Source organism: Eubalaena glacialis, chromosome 2 (assembly GCF_028564815.1).
Source record: "Eubalaena glacialis isolate mEubGla1 chromosome 2, mEubGla1.1.hap2.+ XY, whole genome shotgun sequence".
In the NCBI taxonomy this organism is placed as follows: Eukaryota; Metazoa; Chordata; class Mammalia; order Artiodactyla; family Balaenidae; genus Eubalaena; species Eubalaena glacialis.
Window position 1 is genome coordinate 56,025,754 of NC_083717.1, and position 22,973 is coordinate 56,048,726.

Sequence of the window (22,973 nt, forward strand, 5' to 3'; positions counted from 1 at the left end):
AGACCCTGCCACCTACAAGCACATCTGATGTGCCCTTGGGGTCACTCCCAGCGCTCCCAGAAGCAAGGGAACCTCCCATGGGGGGGCTGACTCTGACCTGCAGTTGCCTACAGGCAAGATGCAGCCCGGCACTACTCAAGGGGCTAACGAACTTCGGCCCAAGTGCCTCTTCTCGCCAACTAGACCATATCACTTTCCGTGACCCCGTGGGAATGCCCACAACGGGAAGTGTTGGGCTTCAGCAACCAGGACACAGGTTGGGACCTGACAGCGGAAATTAGGCCACCTTCCCGGCCACGTATCGGCAAGCTTCCAACTGGCAGGTTTCGCGGCCCAGACCACTGAGGAAACGCTCAAACGCTTCACAGCCTCGTCCTAAGTGCCCTCCTGCTGCCTGCAGGGCGACTCAACCCTACTTGAAGCCACAGACATCATGCGAACACGGGGACACTGAACACCAGGGAAGACAGACCGCAAGCCTGTCTGCTTTGATGAGGCCCACGGCACCGCATGCATCCTGGCAATTCTCCACTGCCACAGCGACACTACCGAGGAACTCACAGTGATCAAAGGCACTGTCCCCGAGGACCACAGACAGACTTTCAATGGAAGACCTCTGCCATGCGAGGGGACTTGGAAGCCTGAAAGGGAAAGGTGGTTGGCCACGGCAGGGCACCTGGCAGGGCAACTGTGTCCCCATCTCTTCCCGGCCAATGGACTGCTCCGGATAAAGCTCTGGCTCTTCGAACGGCCTGCATGCCACATGGGCCGGCCGCGTCATGCCCTCCGGGAGAAACACTATCGCTTTGCACATTCCCAAAAGAAGGAACAAAACGACCAAAGGGCTTGTTCCCATAACTCACCTACCCCCAAGGAGGCCGGCACAGATGCCTCAGCATGTCCATCTTCTCTACGTCCCGCAAGACACCCGTGTGGAGTCACTCCTCCGGAAATGGGATCGCAACTCTACACAGGTTACCTACCTCACTACATCCTCATGAACTGCCAAAGCCATCCCCTCCATAGGCAGCTGATGCCAGCCCTTCACGAACAAGACACATCCTCGGGAAGCTGAGGCCAGCACCTGCAACCCAATGATGACAGCCCATCCCACGACATTACATAGGACGTGTCCTCATGATACCTTAACTTTCTCTCCAGGCCCCCAGCCACCACACAGGCTTAAATGCAGCACTCGATCCTCAGCCCACTCCACGATGATCCACTTAGCACCAACAGTGTGCCGGCAGCTTCAGCAGAGGAGGTGAAAGGGGCAGCCCCGTGGCCTAGTCCATCGGCCCCCTTCTGCCATCGCTCAACTCCAGCCCACCCCTGCTCACTGCTCCAGCCCCACCGGGCACTCAGGAACCTCACCACACCACACACAACATCACAGAGGGCCTCAGGCCTGGCCTGAGGCTCCAGGCTCCAACCAGGGAAGCTTGCTCACTTTGGCTTCCAGAATCAACCTCCGAAGCGCCATGCACAAAGCGTGATCCTGGCCAAAACACACCTCTCCAAGCTGCAAGCTCACTGGGCCTCCACCAGCACACGCTCCGACTCTGAAGACTAGCAGGAGAGCCTGGCCCCTTGTATTCCCTCAGCGGTCTTTTAGCAGGGACCGGGGATTCATAGATGACCCAGCTTATGGGCAGACACGGTCGACCCTCACACAGGAGTCCCTCCAATGCTGGAGCCCTTAGTGGTGTTTGCATGCCTGTCAGCAGGGGACGTCGGCCCTCACTCCTAACTGTCCCATACCCCCGAGAGAGGAAACGTGCTGGACCTCAGTTTCGATAAGGAGACGGTAGAGCGTTCTCACTCATTTTGTTCAGATTTTCCAAGGAATGCATACAAGGGTGTCATCATCGATCCAAGCACATGCTGGGACGCTGCAGAACACAAACGGGCAGGCCGTGGGGCTCTGCAGAGGAGCCATGACCCGGAAGTACTCCAACAGCCTGGGGAATCCACAGTCTTCAGGCCACTCAGCAAGACCAACAATCAATCCACTCTTGCAGCCACTGGGCCCATCTGATGAAAACCTAATATCCAATGGCACATTTTAGTATGGGTGAATGCATACCGTCCTGAGTTATCCACAGCCACGCTCAGCAACGTGCGCCCGCCCCACTTTTTCCAGTTCTCCTTAGGACATCCAGTCATCAGACAACGCGAAGGTCTTCTTGTCTTTGCCGACGGCCAGCCTTGCCCTGCAGCTGCACCTGAGAAGTGGACAGAAATCATGCAGGCTTCTGAATTGCACCACGGTTCAGAGAACATGATTCTTGCGAACACTTACCTTGCCGTGAGCCCAGAACCTGCTTTCCAAGTACCACTATCCATTACCGAAAACTGATTGCGTGTCTCACAGCATGACTGGAGGAAGTTAGGCACGTACATTGGTCGGTGTGTCAGACACTGTATCTGTGTATTCACGTGAGTGGGCGTGTGTGACTGTGACTGCGCACGAGGATGCGCTTGTGGGTTCCTGTGTGTGGCGCTGAATACGCGTCTTGGTCTCTGGGTGTCGCTGTGGCCCTCTGCAGACACCTCCAACAGTAAACGCCACAGTTTATACACAGCACCCTGGTTGGACCCCCAACTGAAAGGAGAAAGACCCCTGTCAGCTTCAAGAGGCCGCATGCGAAGTTTAACGCCCAGGGGCTGCTGAAATAGGTCACAGACTCCCGCTCTCCCACAGCCACGCCTTCTGACCAAAGCACAAAGACTGGACGAGACCTGCCTCCCGGCCGTGGGTGTCACATCTACGTGGACCTGGAGACCCTGCCACCTACAAGCACATCTGATGTGCCCTTGGGGTCACTCCCAGCGCTCCCAGAAGCAAGGGAACCTCCCATGGGGGGGCTGACTCCGACCTGCAGTTGCCTACAGGCAAGATGCAGCCCGGCACTACTCAAGGGGCTAACGAACTTCGGCCCAAGTGCCTCTTCTCGCCAACTAGACCATATCACTTTCCGTGACCCCGTGGGAATGCCCACAACGGGAAGTGTTGGGCTTCAGCAACCAGGACACAGGTTGGGACCTGACAGCGGAAATTAGGCCACCTTCCCGGCCACGTATCGGCAAGCTTCCAACTGGCAGGTTTCGCGGCCCAGACCACTGAGGAAACGCTCAAACGCTTCACAGCCTCGTCCTAAGTGCCCTCCTGCTGCCTGCAGGGCGACTCAACCCTACTTGAAGCCACAGACATCATGCGAACACGGGGACACTGAACACCAGGGAAGACAGACCGCAAGCCTGTCTGCTTTGATGAGGCCCACGGCACCGCATGCATCCTGGCAATTCTCCACTGCCACAGCGACACTACCGAGGAACTCACAGTGATCAAAGGCACTGTCCCCGAGGACCACAGACAGACTTTCAATGGAAGACCTCTGCCATGCGAGGGGACTTGGAAGCCTGAAAGGGAAAGGTGGTTGGCCACGGCAGGGCACCTGGCAGGGCAACTGTGTCCCCATCTCTTCCCGGCCAATGGACTGCTCCGGATAAAGCTCTGGCTCTTCGAACGGCCTGCATGCCACATGGGCCGGCCGCGTCATGCCCTCCGGGAGAAACACTATCGCTTTGCACATTCCCAAAAGAAGGAACAAAACGACCAAAGGGCTTGTTCCCATAACTCACCTACCCCCAAGGAGGCCGGCACAGATGCCTCAGCATGTCCATCTTCTCTACGTCCCGCAAGACACCCGTGTGGAGTCACTCCTCCGGAAATGGGATCGCAACTCTACACAGGTTACCTACCTCACTACATCCTCATGAACTGCCAAAGCCATCCCCTCCATAGGCAGCTGATGCCAGCCCTTCACGAACAAGACACATCCTCGGGAAGCTGAGGCCAGCGCCTGCAACACAATGATGACAGCCCATCCCACGACATTACATAGGACGTGTCCTCATGATACCTTAACTTTCTCTCCAGGCCCCCAGCCACCACACAGGCTTAAATGCTGCACTCGATCCTCAGCCCACTCCACGATGATCCACTTAGCACCAACAGTGTGCCGGCAGCTTCAGCAGAGGAGCTGAAAGGGGCAGCCCCGTGGCCTAGTCCATCGGCCCCCTTCTGCCATCGCTCAACTCCAGCCCACCCCCGCTCACTGCTCCAGCCCCACCGGGCACTCAGGAACCTCACCACACCACACACAACATCAGAGAGGGCCACAGGCCTGGCCTGAGGCTCCAGGCTCCAACCAGGGAAGCTTGCTCACTTTGGCTTCCAGAATCAACCTCCGAAGCGGCATGCACAAAGCGTGATCCTGGCCAAAACACACCTCTCCAAGCTGCAAGCTCACTGGGCCTCCACCAGCACACGCTCCGACTCTGAAGACTAGCAGGAGAGCCTGGCCCCTTGTATTCCCTCAGCGGTCTTTTAGCAGGGACCGGGGATTCATAGATGACCCAGCTTATGGGCAGACACGGTCGACCCGCACACAGGAGTCCCTCCAATGCTGGAGCCCTTAGTGGTGTTTGCATGCCTGTCAGCAGGGGACGTCGGCCCTCACTCCTAACTGTCCCATACCCCCGAGAGAGGAAACGTGCTGGACCTCAGTTTCGATAAGGAGACGGTAGAGCGTTCTCACTCATTTTGTTCAGATTTTCCAAGGAATGCATACAAGGGTGTCATCATCAATCCAAGCACATGCTGGGACGCTGCAGAACACAAACGGGCAGGCCGTGGGGCTCTGCAGAGGAGCCTTGACCCGGAAGTACTCCAACAGCCTGGGGAATCCACAGTCTTCAGGCCACTCAGCAAGACCAACAATCAATCCACTCTTGCAGCCACTGGGCCCATCTGATGAAAACCTAATACCCAATGGCACATTTTCGTATGGGTGAATGCCTACCGTCCTGAGTTATCCAGAGCCACGCTCAGCAATGTGCGCCCGCCCCACTTTTTCCAGTTCTCCTTAGGACATCCAGTCATCAGACAACGCGAAGGTCTTCTTGTCTTTGCCGACGGCCAGCCTTACCCTGCAGCTGCACCTGAGAAGGGGACAGAAATCATGCAGGCTTCTGAATTGCACCACGGTTCAGAGAACATGATTCTTGCGAACACTTACCTTGCCGTGAGCCCAGAACCTGCTTTCCAAGTAACACTATCCAGTACCGAAAACTGATTGCGTGTCTCACAGCATGACTGGAGGAAGTTAGGCACGTACATTGGTCGGTGTGTCAGACACTGTATCTGTGTATTCACGTGAGTGGGCGTGTGTGACTGTGACTGCGCACGAGGATGCGCTTGTGGGTTCCTGTGTGTGGCGCTGAATACGCGTCTTGGTCTCTGGGTGTCGCTGTGGCCCTCTGCAGACACCTCCAACAGTAAACGCCATAGTTTATACACAGCACCCTGGTTGGACCCCCAACTGAAAGGAGAAAGACCCCTGTCAGCTTCAAGAGGCCGCATGCGAAGTTTAACCCCCAGGGGCTGCTGAAATGGGTCACAGACTCCCGCTCTCCCACAGCCACGCCTTCTGACCAAAGCACAAAGACTGGACGAGACCTGCCTCCCGGCCGTGGGTGTCACATCTACGTGGACCTGGAGAACCTGCCACCTACAAGCACATCTGATGTGCCCTTGGGGTCACTCCCAGCGCTCCCAGAAGCAAGGGAACCTCCCATGGGGGGGCTGACTCCGACCTGCAGTTGCCTACAGGCAAGATGCAGCCCGGCACTACTCAAGGGGCTAACGAACTTCGGCCCAAGTGCCTCTTCTCGCCAACTAGACCATATCACTTTCCGTGACCCCGTGGGAATGCCCACAACGGGAAGTGTTGGGCTTCAGCAACCATGACACAGGTTGGGACCTGACAGCGGAAATTAGGCCACCTTCCCGGCCACGTATCGGCAAGCTTCCAACTGGCAGGTTTCGCGGCCCAGACCACTGAGGAAACGCTCAAACGCTTCACAGCCTCGTCCTAAGTGCCCTCCTGCTGCCTGCAGGGCGACTCAACCCTACTTGAAGCCACAGACATCATGCGAACACGGGGACACTGAACACCAGGGAAGACAGACCGCAAGCCTGTCTGCTTTGATGAGGCCCATGGCACCGCATGCATCCTGGCAATTCTCCACTGCCACAGCGACACTACCGAGGAACTCACAGTGATCAAAGGCACTGTCCCCGAGGACCACAGACAGACTTTCAATGGAAGACCTCTGCCATGCGAGGGGACTTGGAAGCCTGAAAGGGAAAGGTGGTTGGCCACGGCAGGGCACCTGGCAGGGCAACTGTGTCCCCATCTCTTCCCGGCCAATGGACTGCTCCGGATAAAGCTCTGGCTCTTCGAACGGCCTGCATGCCACATGGGCCGGCCGCGTCATGCCCTCCGGGAGAAACACTATCGCTTTGCACATTCCCAAAAGAAGGAACAAAACGACCAAAGGGCTTGTTCCCATAACTCACCTACCCCCAAGGAGGCCGGCACAGATGCCTCAGCATGTCCATCTTCTCTACGTCCCGCAAGACACCCGTGTGGAGTCACTCCTCCGGAAATGGGATCGCAACTCTACACAGGTTACCTACCTCACTACATCCTCATGAACTGCCAAAGCCATCCCCTCCATAGGCAGCTGATGCCAGCCCTTCACGAACAAGACACATCCTCGGGAAGCTGAGGCCAGCGCCTGCAACACAATGATGACAGCCCATCCCACGACATTACATAGGACGTGTCCTCATGATACCTTAACTTTCTCTCCAGGCCCCCAGCCACCACACAGGCTTAAATGCTGCACTCGATTCTCAGCCCACTCCACGATGATCCACTTAGCACCAACAGTGTGCCGGCAGCTTCAGCAGAGGAGCTGAAAGGGGCAGCCCCGAGGCCTAGTCCATCGGCCCCCTTCTGCCATCGCTCAACTCCAGCCCACCCCCGCTCACTGCTCCAGCCCCACCGGGCACTCAGGAACCTCACCACACCACACACAACATCAGAGAGGGCCACAGGCCTGGCCTGAGGCTCCAGGCTCCAACCAGGGAAGCTTGCTCATTTTGGCTTCCAGAATCAACCTCCGAAGCGGCATGCACAAAGCGTGATCCTGCCCAAAACACACCTCTCCAAGCTGCAAGCTCACTGGGCCTCCACCAGCACACGCTCCGACTCTGAAGACTAGCAGGAGAGCCTGCCCTCTTGTATTCCCTCAGCGGTCTTTTAGCAGGGACCGGGGATTCATAGATGACCCAGCTTATGGGCAGACACGGTCGACCCTCACACAGGAGTCCCTCCAATGCTGGAGCCCTTAGTGGTGTTTGCATGCCTGTCAGCAGGGGACGTCGGCCCTCACTCCTAACTGTCCCATACCCCCGAGAGGGGAAACGTGCTGGACCTCAGTTTCGATGAGGAGACGGTAGAGCGTTCTCACTCATTTTGTTCAGATTTTCCAAGGAATGCATACAAGGGTGTCATCATCGATCCAAGCACATGCTGGGACGCTGCAGAACACAAACGGGCAGGCCGTGGGGCTCTGCAGAGGAGCCATGACCCGGAAGTACTCCAACAGCCAGGGGAATCCACAGTCTTCAGGCCACTCAGCAAGACCAACAATCAATCCACTCTTGCAGCCACTGGGCCCATCTGATGAAAACCTAATATCCAATGGCACATTTTCGTATGGGTGAATGCCTACCGTCCTGAGTTATCCAGAGCCACGCTCAGCAATGTGCGCCCGCCCCACTTTTTCCAGTTCTCCTTAGGACATCCAGTCATCAGACAACGCGAAGGTCTTCTTGTCTTTGCCGACGGCCAGCCTTACCCTGCAGCTGCACCTGAGAAGGGAACAGAAATCATGCAGGCTTCTGAATTGCACCACGGTTCAGAGAACATGATTCTTGCGAACACTTACCTTGCCGTGAGCCCAGAACCTGCTTTCCAAGTACCACTATCCATTACCGAAAACTGATTGCGTGTCTCACAGCATGACTGGAGGAAGTTAGGCACGTACATTGGTCGGTGTGTCAGACACTGTATCTGTGTATTCACGTGAGTGGGCGTGTGTGACTGTGACTGCGCACGAGGATGCGCTTGTGGGTTCCTGTGTGTGGCGCTGAATACGCGTCTTGGTCTCTGGGTGTCGCTGTGGCCCTCTGCAGACACCTCCAACAGTAAACGCCACAGTTTATACACAGCACCCTGGTTGGACCCCCAACTGAAAGGAGAAAGACCCCTGTCAGCTTCAAGAGGCCGCATGCGAAGTTTAACGCCCAGGGGCTGCTGAAATAGGTCACAGACTCCCGCTCTCCCACAGCCACGCCTTCTGACCAAAGCACAAAGACTGGACGAGACCTGCCTCCCGGCCGTGGGTGTCACATCTACGTGGACCTGGAGACCCTGCCACCTACAAGCACATCTGATGTGCCCTTGGGGTCACTCCCAGCGCTCCCAGAAGCAAGGGAACCTCCCATGGGGGGGCTGACTCCGACCTGCAGTTGCCTACAGGCAAGATGCAGCCCGGCACTACTCAAGGGGCTAACGAACTTCGGCCCAAGTGCCTCTTCTCGCCAACTAGACCATATCACTTTCCGTGACCCCGTGGGAATGCCCACAACGGGAAGTGTTGGGCTTCAGCAACCAGGACACAGGTTGGGACCTGACAGCGGAAATTAGGCCACCTTCCCGGCCACGTATCGGCAAGCTTCCAACTGGCAGGTTTCGCGGCCCAGACCACTGAGGAAACGCTCAAACGCTTCACAGCCTCGTCCTAAGTGCCCTCCTGCTGCCTGCAGGGCGACTCAACCCTACTTGAAGCCACAGACGTCATGCGAACACGGGGACACTGAACACCAGGGAAGACAGACCGCAAGCCTGTCTGCTTTGATGAGGCCCACGGCACCGCATGCATCCTGGCAATTCTCCACTGCCACAGCGACACTACCGAGGAACTCACAGTGATCAAAGGCACTGTCCCCGAGGACCACAGACAGACTTTCAATGGAAGACCTCTGCCATGCGAGGGGACTTGGAAGCCTGAAAGGGAAAGGTGGTTGGCCACGGCAGGGCACCTGGCAGGGCAACTGTGTCCCCATCTCTTCCCGGCCAATGGACTGCTCCGGATAAAGCTCTGGCTCTTCGAACGGCCTGCATGCCACATGGGCCGGCCGCGTCATGCCCTCCGGGAGAAACACTATCGCTTTGCACATTCCCAAAAGAAGGAACAAAACGACCAAAGGCCTTGTTCCCATAACTCACCTACCCCCAAGGAGGCCGGCACAGATGCCTCAGCATGTCCATCTTCTCTACGTCCCGCAAGACACCCGTGTGGAGTCACTCCTCCGGAAATGGGATCGCAACTCTACACAGGTTACCTACCTCACTACATCCTCATGAACTGCCAAAGCCATCCCCTCCATAGGCAGCTGATGCCAGCCCTTCACGAACAAGACACATCCTCGGGAAGCTGAGGCCAGCACCTGCAACCCAATGATGACAGCCCATCCCACGACATTACATAGGACGTGTCCTCATGATACCTTAACTTTCTCTCCAGGCCCCCAGCCACCACACAGGCTTAAAGGCAGCACTCGATCCTCAGCCCACTCCACGATGATCCACTTAGCACCAACAGTGTGCCGGCAGCTTCAGCAGAGGAGCTGAAAGGGGCAGCCCCGTGGCCTAGTCCATCGGCCCCCTTCTGCCATCGCTCAACTCCAGCCCACCCCTGCTCACTGCTCCAGCCCCACCGGGCACTCAGGAACCTCACCACACCACACACAACATCACAGAGGGCCTCAGGCCTGGCCTGAGGCTCCAGGCTCCAACCAGGGAAGCTTGCTCACTTTGGCTTCCAGAATCAACCTCCGAAGCGGCATGCACAAAGCGTGATCCTGGCCAAAACACACCTCTCCAAGCTGCAAGCTCACTGGGCCTCCACCAGCACACGCTCCGACTCTGAAGACTAGCAGGAGAGCCTGGCCCCTTGTATTCCCTCAGCGGTCTTTTAGCAGGGACCGGGGATTCATAGATGACCCAGCTTATGGGCAGACACGGTCGACCCTCACACAGGAGTCCCTCCAATGCTGGAGCCCTTAGTGGTGTTTGCATGCCTGTCAGCAGGGGACGTCGGCCCTCACTCCTAACTGTCCCATACCCCCGAGAGAGGAAACGTGCTGGACCTCAGTTTCGATAAGGAGACGGTAGAGCGTTCTCACTCATTTTGTTCAGATTTTCCAAGGAATGCATACAAGGGTGTCATCATCGATCCAAGCACATGCTGGGACGCTGCAGAACACAAACGGGCAGGCCGTGGGGCTCTGCAGAGGAGCCATGACCCGGAAGTACTCCAACAGCCTGGGGAATCCACAGTCTTCAGGCCACTCAGCAAGACCAACAATCAATCCACTCTTGCAGCCACTGGGCCCATCTGATGAAAACCTAATATCCAATGGCACATTTTAGTATGGGTGAATGCATACCGTCCTGAGTTATCCACAGCCACGCTCAGCAACGTGCGCCCGCCCCACTTTTCCCAGTTCTCCTTAGGACATCCAGTCATCAGACAACGCGAAGGTCTTCTTGTCTTTGCCGACGGCCAGCCTTGCCCTGCAGCTGCACCTGAGAAGTGGACAGAAATCATGCAGGCTTCTGAATTGCACCACGGTTCAGAGAACATGATTCTTGCGAACACTTACCTTGCCGTGAGCCCAGAACCTGCTTTCCAAGTACCACTATCCATTACCGAAAACTGATTGCGTGTCTCACAGCATGACTGGAGGAAGTTAGGCACGTACATTGGTCGGTGTGTCAGACACTGTATCTGTGTATTCACGTGAGTGGGCGTGTGTGACTGTGACTGCGCACGAGGATGCGCTTGTGGGTTCCTGTGTGTGGCGCTGAATACGCGTCTTGGTCTCTGGGTGTCGCTGTGGCCCTCTGCAGACACCTCCAACAGTAAACGCCACAGTTTATACACAGCACCCTGGTTGGACCCCCAACTGAAAGGAGAAAGACCCCTGTCAGCTTCAAGAGGCCGCATGCGAAGTTTAACGCCCAGGGGCTGCTGAAATAGGTCACAGACTCCCGCTCTCCCACAGCCACGCCTTCTGACCAAAGCACAAAGACTGGACGAGACCTGCCTCCCGGCCGTGGGTGTCACATCTACGTGGACCTGGAGACCCTGCCACCTACAAGCACATCTGATGTGCCCTTGGGGTCACTCCCAGCGCTCCCAGAAGCAAGGGAACCTCCCATGGGGGGGCTGACTCCGACCTGCAGTTGCCTACAGGCAAGATGCAGCCCGGCACTACTCAAGGGGCTAACGAACTTCGGCCCAAGTGCCTCTTCTCGCCAACTAGACCATATCACTTTCCGTGACCCCGTGGGAATGCCCACAACGGGAAGTGTTGGGCTTCAGCAACCAGGACACAGGTTGGGACCTGACAGCGGAAATTAGGCCACCTTCCCGGCCACGTATCGGCAAGCTTCCAACTGGCAGGTTTCGCGGCCCAGACCACTGAGGAAACGCTCAAACGCTTCACAGCCTCGTCCTAAGTGCCCTCCTGCTGCCTGCAGGGCGACTCAACCCTACTTGAAGCCACAGACGTCATGCGAACACGGGGACACTGAACACCAGGGAAGACAGACCGCAAGCCTGTCTGCTTTGATGAGGCCCACGGCACCGCATGCATCCTGGCAATTCTCCACTGCCACAGCGACACTACTGAGGAACTCACAGTGATCAAAGGCACTGTCCCCGAGGACCACAGACAGACTTTCAATGGAAGACCTCTGCCATGCGAGGGGACTTGGAAGCCTGAAAGGGAAAGGTGGTTGGCCACGGCAGGGCACCTGGCAGGGCAACTGTGTCCCCATCTCTTCCCGGCCAATGGACTGCTCCGGATAAAGCTCTGGCTCTTCGAACGGCCTGCATGCCACATGGGCCGGCCGCGTCATGCCCTCCGGGAGAAACACTATCGCTTTGCACATTCCCAAAAGAAGGAACAAAACGACCAAAGGGCTTGTTCCCATAACTCACCTACCCCCAAGGAGGCCGGCACAGATGCCTCAGCATGTCCATCTTCTCTACGTCCCGCAAGACACCCGTGTGGAGTCACTCCTCCGGAAATGGGATCGCAACTCTACACAGGTTACCTACCTCACTACATCCTCATGAACTGCCAAAGCCATCCCCTCCATAGGCAGCTGATGCCAGCCCTTCACGAACAAGACACATCCTCGGGAAGCTGAGGCCAGCACCTGCAACCCAATGATGACAGCCCATCCCACGACATTACATAGGACGTGTCCTCATGATACCTTAACTTTCTCTCCAGGCCCCCAGCCACCACACAGGCTTAAAGGCAGCACTCGATCCTCAGCCCACTCCACGATGATCCACTTAGCACCAACAGTGTGCCGGCAGCTTCAGCAGAGGAGCTGAAAGGGGCAGCCCCGTGGCCTAGTCCATCGGCCCCCTTCTGCCATCGCTCAACTCCAGCCCACCCCTGCTCACTGCTCCAGCCCCACCGGGCACTCAGGAACCTCACCACACCACACACAACATCACAGAGGGCCTCAGGCCTGGCCTGAGGCTCCAGGCTCCAACCAGGGAAGCTTGCTCACTTTGGCTTCCAGAATCAACCTCCGAAGCGGCATGCACAAAGCGTGATCCTGGCCAAAACACACCTCTCCAAGCTGCAAGCTCACTGGGCCTCCACCAGCACACGCTCCGACTCTGAAGACTAGCAGGAGAGCCTGGCCCCTTGTATTCCCTCAGCGGTCTTTTAGCAGGGACCGGGGATTCATAGATGACCCAGCTTATGGGCAGACACGGTCGACCCTCACACAGGAGTCCCTCCAATGCTGGAGCCCTTAGTGGTGTTTGCATGCCTGTCAGCAGGGGACGTCGGCCCTCACTCCTAACTGTCCCATACCCCCGAGAGAGGAAACGTGCTGGACCTCAGTTTCGATAAGGAGACGGTAGAGCGTTCTCACTCATTTTGTTCAGATTTTCCAAGGAATGCATACAAGGGTGTCATCATCGATCCAAGCACATGCTGGGACGCTGCAGAACACAAACGGGCAGGCCGTGGGGCTCTGCAGAGGAGCCATGACCCGGAAGTACTCCAACAGCCTGGGGAATCCACAGTCTTCAGGCCACTCAGCAAGACCAACAATCAATCCACTCTTGCAGCCACTGGGCCCATCTGATGAAAACCTAATATCCAATGGCACATTTTAGTATGGGTGAATGCATACCGTCCTGAGTTATCCACAGCCACGCTCAGCAACGTGCGCCCGCTCCACTTTTCCCAGTTCTCCTTAGGACATCCAGTCATCAGACAACGCGAAGGTCTTCTTGTCTTTGCCGACGGCCAGCCTTGCCCTGCAGCTGCACCTGAGAAGTGGACAGAAATCATGCAGGCTTCTGAATTGCACCACGGTTCAGAGAACATGATTCTTGCGAACACTTACCTTGCCGTGAGCCCAGAACCTGCTTTCCAAGTACCACTATCCATTACCGAAAACTGATTGCGTGTCTCACAGCATGACTGGAGGAAGTTAGGCACGTACATTGGTCGGTGTGTCAGACACTGTATCTGTGTATTCACGTGAGTGGGCGTGTGTGACTGTGACTGCGCACGAGGATGCGCTTGTGGGTTCCTGTGTGTGGCGCTGAATACGCGTCTTGGTCTCTGGGTGTCGCTGTGGCCCTCTGCAGACACCTCCAACAGTAAACGCCACAGTTTATACACAGCACCCTGGTTGGACCCCCAACTGAAAGGAGAAAGACCCCTGTCAGCTTCAAGAGGCCGCATGCGAAGTTTAACGCCCAGGGGCTGCTGAAATAGGTCACAGACTCCCGCTCTCCCACAGCCACGCCTTCTGACCAAAGCACAAAGACTGGACGAGACCTGCCTCCCGGCCGTGGGTGTCACATCTACGTGGACCTGGAGACCCTGCCACCTACAAGCACATCTGATGTGCCCTTGGGGTCACTCCCAGCGCTCCCAGAAGCAAGGGAACCTCCCATGGGGGGGCTGACTCCGACCTGCAGTTGCCTACAGGCAAGATGCAGCCCGGCACTACTCAAGGGGCTAACGAACTTCGGCCCAAGTGCCTCTTCTCGCCAACTAGACCATATCACTTTCCGTGACCCCGTGGGAATGCCCACAACGGGAAGTGTTGGGCTTCAGCAACCAGGACACAGGTTGGGACCTGACAGCGGAAATTAGGCCACCTTCCCGGCCACGTATCGGCAAGCTTCCAACTGGCAGGTTTCGCGGCCCAGACCACTGAGGAAACGCTCAAACGCTTCACAGCCTCGTCCTAAGTGCCCTCCTGCTGCCTGCAGGGCGACTCAACCCTACTTGAAGCCACAGACGTCATGCGAACACGGGGACACTGAACACCAGGGAAGACAGACCGCAAGCCTGTCTGCTTTGATGAGGCCCACGGCACCGCATGCATCCTGGCAATTCTCCACTGCCACAGCGACACTACCGAGGAACTCACAGTGATCAAAGGCACTGTCCCCGAGGACCACAGACAGACTTTCAATGGAAGACCTCTGCCATGCGAGGGGACTTGGAAGCCTGAAAGGGAAAGGTGGTTGGCCACGGCAGGGCACCTGGCAGGGCAACTGTGTCCCCATCTCTTCCCGGCCAATGGACTGCTCCGGATAAAGCTCTGGCTCTTCGAACGGCCTGCATGCCACGTGGGCCGGCCGCGTCATGCCCTCCGGGAGAAACACTATTGCTTTGCACATTCCCAAAAGAAGGAACAAAACGACCAAAGGGCTTGTTCCCATAACTCACCTACCCCCAAGGAGGCCGGCACAGATGCCTCAGCATGTCCATCTTCTCTACGTCCCGCAAGACACCCGTGTGGAGTCACTCCTCCGGAAATGGGATCGCAACTCTACACAGGTTACCTACCTCACTACATCCTCATGAACTGCCAAAGCCATCCCCTCCATAGGCAGCTGATGCCAGCCCTTCACGAACAAGACACATCCTCGGGAAGCTGAGGCCAGCACCTGCAACCCAATGATGACAGCCCATCCCACGACATTACATAGGACGTGTCCTCATGATACCTTAACTTTCTCTCCAGGCCCCCAGCCACCACACAGGCTTAAATGCAGCACTCGATCCTCAGCCCACTCCACGATGATCCACTTAGCACCAACAGTGTGCCGGCAGCTTCAGCAGAGGAGCTGAAAGGGGCAGCCCCGTGGCCTAGTCCATCGGCCCCCTTCTGCCATCGCTCAACTCCAGCCCACCCCTGCTCACTGCTCCAGCCCCACCGGGCACTCAGGAACCTCACCACACCACACACAACATCACAGAGGGCCTCAGGCCTGGCCTGAGGCTCCAGGCTCCAACCAGGGAAGCTTGCTCACTTTGGCTTCCAGAATCAACCTCCGAAGCGGCATGCACAAAGCGTGATCCTGGCCAAAACACACCTCTCCAAGCTGCAAGCTCACTGGGCCTCCACCAGCACACGCTCCGACTCTGAAGACTAGCAGGAGAGCCTGGCCCCTTGTATTCCCTCAGCGGTCTTTTAGCAGGGACCGGGGATTCATAGATGACCCAGCTTATGGGCAGACACGGTCGACCCTCACACAGGAGTCCCTCCAATGCTGGAGCCCTTAGTGGTGTTTGCATGCCTGTCAGCAGGGGACGTCGGCCCTCACTCCTAACTGTCCCATACCCCCGAGAGAGGAAACGTGCTGGACCTCAGTTTCGATAAGGAGACGGTAGAGCGTTCTCACTCATTTTGTTCAGATTTTCCAAGGAATGCATACAAGGGTGTCATCATCGATCCAAGCACATGCTGGGACGCTGCAGAACACAAACGGGCAGGCCGTGGGGCTCTGCAGAGGAGCCATGACCCGGAAGTACTCCAACAGCCTGGGGAATCCACAGTCTTCAGGCCACTCAGCAAGACCAACAATCAATCCACTCTTGCAGCCACTGGGCCCATCTGATGAAAACCTAATATCCAATGGCACATTTTAGTATGGGTGAATGCATACCGTCCTGAGTTATCCACAGCCACGCTCAGCAACGTGCGCCCGCCCCACTTTTTCCAGTTCTCCTTAGGACATCCAGTCATCAGACAACGCGAAGGTCTTCTTGTCTTTGCCGACGGCCAGCCTTGCCCTGCAGCTGCACCTGAGAAGTGGACAGAAATCATGCAGGCTTCTGAATTGCACCACGGTTCAGAGAACATGATTCTTGCGAACACTTACCTTGCCGTGAGCCCAGAACCTGCTTTCCAAGTACCACTATCCATTACCGAAAACTGATTGCGTGTCTCACAGCATGACTGGAGGAAGTTAGGCACGTACATTGGTCGGTGTGTCAGACACTGTATCTGTGTATTCACGTGAGTGGGCGTGTGTGACTGTGACTGCGCACGAGGATGCGCTTGTGGGTTCCTGTGTGTGGCGCTGAATACGCGTCTTGGTCTCTGGGTGTCGCTGTGGCCCTCTGCAGACACCTCCAACAGTAAACGCCACAGTTTATACACAGCACCCTGGTTGGACCCCCAACTGAAAGGAGAAAGACCCCTGTCAGCTTCAAGAGGCCGCATGCGAAGTTTAACGCCCAGGGGCTGCTGAAATAGGTCACAGACTCCCGCTCTCCCACAGCCACGCCTTCTGACCAAAGCACAAAGACTGGACGAGACCTGCCTCCCGGCCGTGGGTGTCACATCTACGTGGACCTGGAGACCCTGCCACCTACAAGCACATCTGATGTGCCCTTGGGGTCACTCCCAGCGCTCCCAGAAGCAAGGGAACCTCCCATGGGGGGGCTGACTCCGACCTGCAGTTGCCTACAGGCAAGATGCAGCCCGGCACTACTCAAGGGGCTAACGAACTTCGGCCCAAGTGCCTCTTCTCGCCAACTAGACCATATCACTTTCCGTGACCCCGTGGGAATGCCCACAACGGGAAGTGTTGGGCTTCAGCAACCAGGACACAGGTTGGGACCTGACAGCGGAAATTAGGCCACCTTCCCGGCCACGTATCGGCAAGCTTCCAACTGGCAGGTTTCGCGGCCCAGACCACTGAGGAAACGCTCAAACGCTTCACAGCCTCGTCCTAAGTGCCCTCCTGCTGCCTGCAGGGCGACTCAACCCTACTTGAAGCCACAGACGTCATGCGAACACGGGGACACTGAACACCAGGGAAGACAGACCGCAAGCCTGTCTGCTTTGATGAGGCCCACGGCACCGCATGCATCCTGGCAATTCTCCACTGCCACAGCGACACTACCGAGGAACTCACAGTGATCAAAGGCACTGTCCCCGAGGACCACAGACAGACTTTCAATGGAAGACCTCTGCCATGCGAGGGGACTTGGAAGCCTGAAAGGGAAAGGTGGTTGGCCACGGCAGGGCACCTGGCAGGGCAACTGTGTCCCCATCTCTTCCCGGCCAATGGACTGCTCCGGATAAAGCTCTGGCTCTTCGAACGGCCTGCATGCCACGTGGGCCGGCCGCGTCATGCCCTCCGGGAGAAACACTATCGCTTTGCACATTCCCAAAAGAAGGAACAAAACGACCAAAGGGCTTGTTCCCATAACTCACCTACCCCCAAGGAGGCCGGCACAGATGCCTCAGCATGTCCATCTTCTCTACGTCCCGCAAGACACCCGTGTGGAGTCACTCCTCCGGAAATGGGATCGCAACTCTACACAGGTTACCTACCTCACTACATCCTCATGAACTGCCAAAGCCATCCCCTCCATAGGCAGCTGATGCCAGCCCTTCACGAACAAGACACATCCTCGGGAAGCTGAGGCCAGCACCTGCAACCCAATGATGACAGCCCATCCCACGACATTACATAGGACGTGTCCTCATGATACCTTAACTTTCTCTCCAGGCCCCCAGCCACCACACAGGCTTAAAGGCAGCACTCGATCCTCAGCCCACTCCACGATGATCCACTTAGCACCAACAGTGTGCCGGCAGCTTCAGCAGAGGAGCTGAAAGGGGCAGCCCCGTGGCCTAGTCCATCGGCCCCCTTCTGCCATCGCTCAACTCCAGCCCACCCCTGCTCACTGCTCCAGCCCCACCGGGCACTCAGGAACCTCACCACACCACACACAACATCACAGAGGGCCTCAGGCCTGGCCTGAGGCTCCAGGCTCCAACCAGGGAAGCTTGCTCACTTTGGCTTCCAGAATCAACCTCCGAAGCGGCATGCACAAAGCGTGATCCTGGCCAAAACACACCTCTCCAAGCTGCAAGCTCACTGGGCCTCCACCAGCACACGCTCCGACTCTGAAGACTAGCAGGAGAGCCTGGCCCCTTGTATTCCCTCAGCGGTCTTTTAGCAGGGACCGGGGATTCATAGATGACCCAGCTTATGGGCAGACACGGTCGACCCTCACACAGGAGTCCCTCCAATGCTGGAGCCCTTAGTGGTGTTTGCATGCCTGTCAGCAGGGGACGTCGGCCCTCACTCCTAACTGTCCCATACCCCCGAGAGAGGAAACGTGCTGGACCTCAGTTTCGATAAGGAGACGGTAGAGCGTTCTCACTCATTTTGTTCAGATTTTCCAAGGAATGCATACAAGGGTGTCATCATCGATCCAAGCACATGCTGGGACGCTGCAGAACACAAACGGGCAGGCCGTGGGGCTCTGCAGAGGAGCCATGACCCGGAAGTACTCCAACAGCCTGGGGAATCCACAGTCTTCAGGCCACTCAGCAAGACCAACAATCAATCCACTCTTGCAGCCACTGGGCCCATCTGATGAAAACCTAATATCCAATGGCACATTTTAGTATGGGTGAATGCATACCGTCCTGAGTTATCCACAGCCACGCTCAGCAACGTGCGCCCGCCCCACTTTTCCCAGTTCTCCTTAGGACATCCAGTCATCAGACAACGCGAAGGTCTTCTTGTCTTTGCCGACGGCCAGCCTTGCCCTGCAGCTGCACCTGAGAAGTGGACAGAAATCATGCAGGCTTCTGAATTGCACCACGGTTCAGAGAACATGATTCTTGCGAACACTTACCTTGCCGTGAGCCCAGAACCTGCTTTCCAAGTACCACTATCCATTACCGAAAACTGATTGCGTGTCTCACAGCATGACTGGAGGAAGTTAGGCACGTACATTGGTCGGTGTGTCAGACACTGTATCTGTGTATTCACGTGAGTGGGCGTGTGTGACTGTGACTGCGCACGAGGATGCGCTTGTGGGTTCCTGTGTGTGGCGCTGAATACGCGTCTTGGTCTCTGGGTGTCGCTGTGGCCCTCTGCAGACACCTCCAACAGTAAACGCCACAGTTTATACACAGCACCCTGGTTGGACCCCCAACTGAAAGGAGAAAGACCCCTGTCAGCTTCAAGAGGCCGCATGCGAAGTTTAACGCCCAGGGGCTGCTGAAATAGGTCACAGACTCCCGCTCTCCCACAGCCACGCCTTCTGACCAAAGCACAAAGACTGGACGAGACCTGCCTCCCGGCCGTGGGTGTCACATCTACGTGGACCTGGAGACCCTGCCACCTACAAGCACATCTGATGTGCCCTTGGGGTCACTCCCAGCGCTCCCAGAAGCAAGGGAACCTCCCATGGGGGGGCTGACTCCGACCTGCAGTTGCCTACAGGCAAGATGCAGCCCGGCACTACTCAAGGGGCTAACGAACTTCGGCCCAAGTGCCTCTTCTCGCCAACTAGACCATATCACTTTCCGTGACCCCGTGGGAATGCCCACAACGGGAAGTGTTGGGCTTCAGCAACCAGGACACAGGTTGGGACCTGACAGCGGAAATTAGGCCACCTTCCCGGCCACGTATCGGCAAGCTTCCAACTGGCAGGTTTCGCGGCCCAGACCACTGAGGAAACGCTCAAACGCTTCACAGCCTCGTCCTAAGTGCCCTCCTGCTGCCTGCAGGGCGACTCAACCCTACTTGAAGCCACAGACGTCATGCGAACACGGGGACACTGAACACCAGGGAAGACAGACCGCAAGCCTGTCTGCTTTGATGAGGCCCACGGCACCGCATGCATCCTGGCAATTCTCCACTGCCACAGCGACACTACCGAGGAACTCACAGTGATCAAAGGCACTGTCCCCGAGGACCACAGACAGACTTTCAATGGAAGACCTCTGCCATGCGAGGGGACTTGGAAGCCTGAAAGGGAAAGGTGGTTGGCCACGGCAGGGCACCTGGCAGGGCAACAGTGTCCCCATCTCTTCCCGGCCAATGGACTGCTCCGGATAAAGCTCTGGCTCTTCGAACGGCCTGCATGCCACATGGGCCGGCCACGTCATGCCCTCCGGGAGAAACACTATCGCTTTGCACATTCCCAAAAGAAGGAACAAAACGACCAAAGGGCTTGTTCCCATAACTCACCTACCCCCAAGGAGGCCGGCACAGATGCCTCAGCATGTCCATCTTCTCTACGTCCCGCAAGACACCCGTGTGGAGTCACTCCTCCGGAAATGGGATCGCAACTCTACACAGGTTACCTACCTCACTACATCCTCATGAACTGCCAAAGCCATCCCCTCCATAGGCAGCTGATGCCAGCCCTTCACGAACAAGACACATCCTCGGGAAGCTGAGGCCAGCACCTGCAACCCAATGATGACAGCCCATCCCACGACATTACATAGGACGTGTCCTCATGATACCTTAACTTTCTCTCCAGGCCCCCAGCCACCACACAGGCTTAAATGCAGCACTCGATCCTCAGCCCACTCCACGATGATCCACTTAGCACCAACAGTGTGCCGGCAGCTTCAGCAGAGGAGCTGAAAGGGGCAGCCCCGTGGCCTAGTCCATCGGCCCCCTTCTGCCATCGCTCAACTCCAGCCCACCCCTGCTCACTGCTCCAGCCCCACCGGGCACTCAGGAACCTCACCACACCACACACAACATCACAGAGGGCCTCAGGCCTGGCCTGAGGCTCCAGGCTCCAACCAGGGAAGCTTGCTCACTTTGGCTTCCAGAATCAACCTCCGAAGCGGCATGCACAAAGCGTGATCCTGGCCAAAACACACCTCTCCAAGCTGCAAGCTCACTGGGCCTCCACCAGCACACGCTCCGACTCTGAAGACTAGCAGGAGAGCCTGGCCCCTTGTATTCCCTCAGCGGTCTTTTAGCAGGGACCGGGGATTCATAGATGACCCAGCTTATGGGCAGACACGGTCGACCCTCACACAGGAGTCCCTCCAATGCTGGAGCCCTTAGTGGTGTTTGCATGCCTGTCAGCAGGGGACGTCGGCCCTCACTCCTAACTGTCCCATACCCCCGAGAGAGGAAACGTGCTGGACCTCAGTTTCGATAAGGAGACGGTAGAGCGTTCTCACTCATTTTGTTCAGATTTTCCAAGGAATGCATACAAGGGTGTCATCATCGATCCAAGCACATGCTGGGACGCTGCAGAACACAAACGGGCAGGCCGTGGGGCTCTGCAGAGGAGCCATGACCCGGAAGTACTCCAACAGCCTGGGGAATCCACAGTCTTCAGGCCACTCAGCAAGACCAACAATCAATCCACTCTTGCAGCCACTGGGCCCATCTGATGAAAACCTAATATCCAATGGCACATTTTAGTATGGGTGAATGCATACCGTCCTGAGTTATCCACAGCCACGCTCAGCAACGTGCGCCCGCCCCACTTTTTCCAGTTCTCCTTAGGACATCCAGTCATCAGACAACGCGAAGGTCTTCTTGTCTTTGCCGACGGCCAGCCTTGCCCTGCAGCTGCACCTGAGAAGTGGACAGAAATCATGCAGGCTTCTGAATTGCACCACGGTTCAGAGAACATGATTCTTGCGAACACTTACCTTGCCGTGAGCCCAGAACCTGCTTTCCAAGTACCACTATCCATTACCGAAAACTGATTGCGTGTCTCACAGCATGACTGGAGGAAGTTAGGCACGTACATTGGTCGGTGTGTCAGACACTGTATCTGTGTATTCACGTGAGTGGGCGTGTGTGACTGTGACTGCGCACGAGGATGCGCTTGTGGGTTCCTGTGTGTGGCGCTGAATACGCGTCTTGGTCTCTGGGTGTCGCTGTGGCCCTCTGCAGACACCTCCAACAGTAAACGCCACAGTTTATACACAGCACCCTGGTTGGACCCCCAACTGAAAGGAGAAAGACCCCTGTCAGCTTCAAGAGGCCGCATGCGAAGTTTAACGCCCAGGGGCTGCTGAAATAGGTCACAGACTCCCGCTCTCCCACAGCCACGCCTTCTGACCAAAGCACAAAGACTGGACGAGACCTGCCTCCCGGCCGTGGGTGTCACATCTACGTGGACCTGGAGACCCTGCCACCTACAAGCACATCTGATGTGCCCTTGGGGTCACTCCCAGCGCTCCCAGAAGCAAGGGAACCTCCCATGGGGGGGCTGACTCCGACCTGCAGTTGCCTACAGGCAAGATGCAGCCCGGCACTACTCAAGGGGCTAACGAACTTCGGCCCAAGTGCCTCTTCTCGCCAACTAGACCATATCACTTTCCGTGACCCCGTGGGAATGCCCACAACGGGAAGTGTTGGGCTTCAGCAACCAGGACACAGGTTGGGACCTGACAGCGGAAATTAGGCCACCTTCCCGGCCACGTATCGGCAAGCTTCCAACTGGCAGGTTTCGCGGCCCAGACCACTGAGGAAACGCTCAAACGCTTCACAGCCTCGTCCTAAGTGCCCTCCTGCTGCCTGCAGGGCGACTCAACCCTACTTGAAGCCACAGACGTCATGCGAACACGGGGACACTGAACACCAGGGAAGACAGACCGCAAGCCTGTCTGCTTTGATGAGGCCCACGGCACCGCATGCATCCTGGCAATTCTCCACTGCCACAGCGACACTACCGAGGAACTCACAGTGATCAAAGGCACTGTCCCCGAGGACCACAGACAGACTTTCAATGGAAGACCTCTGCCATGCGAGGGGACTTGGAAGCCTGAAAGGGAAAGGTGGTTGGCCACGGCAGGGCACCTGGCAGGGCAACTGTGTCCCCATCTCTTCCCGGCCAATGG

The 22,973-nt window shown here is 56.9% G+C and overlaps 8 non-coding genes across 8 annotated transcripts; all 8 read right to left on the reverse strand.

Moving 5' to 3' along the window:
* Positions 1-1,782: 1,782 nt before the first annotated feature.
* Positions 1,783-1,875, reverse strand: LOC133086433 (small nucleolar RNA SNORD116). Its single transcript, XR_009700189.1, has one exon. It is a non-coding gene; the product is annotated as a small nucleolar RNA SNORD116 (small nucleolar RNA).
* A 2,689-nt stretch (positions 1,876-4,564) lies between these two features.
* Positions 4,565-4,657, reverse strand: LOC133086499 (small nucleolar RNA SNORD116). The gene has a single exon (XR_009700253.1). It is a non-coding gene; the product is annotated as a small nucleolar RNA SNORD116 (small nucleolar RNA).
* A 2,689-nt stretch (positions 4,658-7,346) lies between these two features.
* LOC133086211 (small nucleolar RNA SNORD116) lies at positions 7,347-7,439 on the reverse strand. The gene has a single exon (XR_009699973.1). It is a non-coding gene; the product is annotated as a small nucleolar RNA SNORD116 (small nucleolar RNA).
* Positions 7,440-10,128: 2,689 nt separating this feature from the next.
* On the reverse strand, positions 10,129-10,221 carry LOC133086435 (small nucleolar RNA SNORD116). The gene has a single exon (XR_009700190.1). It is a non-coding gene; the product is annotated as a small nucleolar RNA SNORD116 (small nucleolar RNA).
* A 2,689-nt stretch (positions 10,222-12,910) lies between these two features.
* Positions 12,911-13,003, reverse strand: LOC133086437 (small nucleolar RNA SNORD116). The gene has a single exon (XR_009700192.1). It is a non-coding gene; the product is annotated as a small nucleolar RNA SNORD116 (small nucleolar RNA).
* Positions 13,004-15,692: 2,689 nt separating this feature from the next.
* LOC133086438 (small nucleolar RNA SNORD116) lies at positions 15,693-15,785 on the reverse strand. The gene has a single exon (XR_009700193.1). It is a non-coding gene; the product is annotated as a small nucleolar RNA SNORD116 (small nucleolar RNA).
* Positions 15,786-18,474: 2,689 nt separating this feature from the next.
* On the reverse strand, positions 18,475-18,567 carry LOC133086439 (small nucleolar RNA SNORD116). Its single transcript, XR_009700194.1, has one exon. It is a non-coding gene; the product is annotated as a small nucleolar RNA SNORD116 (small nucleolar RNA).
* A 2,689-nt stretch (positions 18,568-21,256) lies between these two features.
* LOC133086440 (small nucleolar RNA SNORD116) lies at positions 21,257-21,349 on the reverse strand. Its single transcript, XR_009700195.1, has one exon. It is a non-coding gene; the product is annotated as a small nucleolar RNA SNORD116 (small nucleolar RNA).
* Positions 21,350-22,973: the final 1,624 nt, after the last annotated feature.